Genomic DNA, 2524 nt, shown 5'->3' on the forward strand with positions numbered 1-2524 from the left:
CTATACCACAGTTTGTAGATCCTTTGTCAGTGTCAGCCATGTGGATGAGTCATGGCCATTGCTTGACCAATTTGCTCTCTGTGAAAGCCTGAGAGAAGGTTTTCTCTCCATGTGATTCTCCGGAGGCACACTCTGCATCTTCGATCACTTTCCTTTGTGGCCCTATAGTCTCCTTGATCAGAAAATTTGGAGCAGAGCTGATTTACATGATGTTACAGTACAGGTTCACCATGTCCAGATGCTTCACTGACCTTGAAAGGCTACGGTCAAAATCTTGACTGTCCATGCAGCTCTTCTTTTTCTGTAATTTTTTGTGTACAAACTTAAGTTGCTAACCCAACAGAAGAGAAGCTTATTATTACCCTACAATATATGCAGTTGGGTTTAACCTAACTAACAGCCTGAATATCAAACATCTTAGGTATATCATGGAACAGGTGTTTTCTATCAAGAACTGATATGATAAACTTTGAGTCCACACAGAATATGAAGAAAAAAAAAGTTTAAAATGTTTAAAAAATTGGAATGAACAGTTACATGTTTCTACACAGAAATTTAGAAATTTAATTATATACAGCATTGTAGCAGGACAGTCTTGGAACATATTTTTTTTCTCTTGTTTTCATTTATTACCTACCTATTTTTTTAAACAAACATTTGCTTGAGAGACAATATGGAAGTAATCAGTATGTCATGACAAACAGTACATATTTAGAAGACCAAAATGACAGGCATTCCAAGCATGACCCTACCATTACACATTGCTATCTTCAGGGCAGTTGCTTAGTTCACAGGTATCAGCATATATAGTTAGTCAGTGTGAGAATCCTACCAATTGAATACTAGCTTCAAAAACATGCTGAAGATTCACAGGATCATTCCTTACCAATCTTGTGCATATAAACGTATGACTTTGCCCTTGTCATATTTTCTAGCTTTCCTCCTTACCCTCTTTTTATTGTCTGATCCTCAAGCTCACACTTTCCTTTTAATTATGTTATATTTTTTTTAATTTTATTTCTTTTTTTCAGTTCCTTTACTACGGAGAATATATGATATTTACACAGGTGGGCCTGGTTTATTTCACTTATGAGTATATCTTCAACTGGAATCCACTTAAATGCAAAAGCTTCAAGTTTATCATTCTTTATAGCTGAGTACTCTATTGTATAAAAATGCCACATGTTTTTGATCCATTCATCAGCTGACGGGCAACTTGGTTGTTTCCAAAATTTGGCTATCAGAAATTATGCTGCTATACCCTTAGATCCAGTCCTAGTCAAGGCCTGATAAGTGTGTGGGAGTGTTGCTCCTTCCCCCTACTCCAACTTCTCCCCTCAAGACTCAGCTCAGGCCAGGTATACAGGCTTGGGGTGAAACCCTGCAGCTGCAATCCCTGCAGAGAGTGTAGGGGACAAAACCACACAGCTAGTACAGGAGCAGAACATCTTGCCAGAGGAGCACAACAGGTTCAACCCAAGGGCAACAGCAGTAAGGAGCAGAGCACAGCAGCCAGAACCAAGCCAGGCACAACTGGATAAATCCAAACTTTGTAGATCTGGACCTGAACTTCAGTACATACTAAGGTTATAACTGCAACAAACATCTACCAAAAAGGTCACAAACAGTGCTACACAAAAAGACAACAAGAAGAAGTAAAACGTAATCTCATAAACCAAGCCCACCCATAACAAGTGCAGAGGACACAAACACAGAAGAAAGTGGGACTCACACAGCTGAAATCAATGAATCAACAGCTTCTGAAATAAAGAGCTAAAGAAAGGTATAGAGGAACTCAGATTGGAAATGAAAAAGAGAAATCCCTGAATTAATAGCATTTGTAGTAAAGAATCAAATGCAAAAACATGTGGAGAAAACCCAATGCCCACACATAAAAAGTGCAGAGGACATAAGCGCAGCACAAATGTACGAAATTGTAACCTCAATAGTAAATAAGCAAGAGCAGAAAGTCATAGAGGAATTCCAAGCTGAATTTTCTGAAATAAGAAAGGAATTCTTGGAAGTCATAGCAACTGAAGTAAAGAATCAACTACAGAAACAGGGAGGAAACTCAATCTGAAAAAACACTGCAATAAAAGAATTAATAGCTGTTTATAAAGAAGACATTGATAAAAAATAGAGATTAGAAAAAATGACGGATTCTTTGAATGAGCAATACAGAAAAGAAATGGATCACATGAAGCAGAGTCAAAGACATATAGAAGGATTTAAAATCTCAATAACAAACTTGCAAAACTGTTTAAGTGAAAGACGGAGTTTCAGATCTTGAAAATGCTGGTGCAGCTACAGAAAAGGTAAGAAAGGATATTATAAAAACAACAAGGATGCAGGAAAGAATAATCCATCACCTGCAAGATGATGCAAAGATGAACAATGTGAGACTAATAGGCATCAATGAGAAAGAAGTCAATACAAAGGACATTAAAAAATATGGGCAGAAGTAATAGCAGAAAACTTCTCAAATATGAGGAAACAATTTGACATTTAGGTAAACAAAGCATAC

The sequence above is a fragment of the Octodon degus genome, unplaced genomic scaffold, assembly GCF_000260255.1.
Source record: "Octodon degus isolate 3935 unplaced genomic scaffold, OctDeg1.0 scaffold00301, whole genome shotgun sequence".
Classification (NCBI taxonomy): Eukaryota; Metazoa; Chordata; class Mammalia; order Rodentia; family Octodontidae; genus Octodon; species Octodon degus.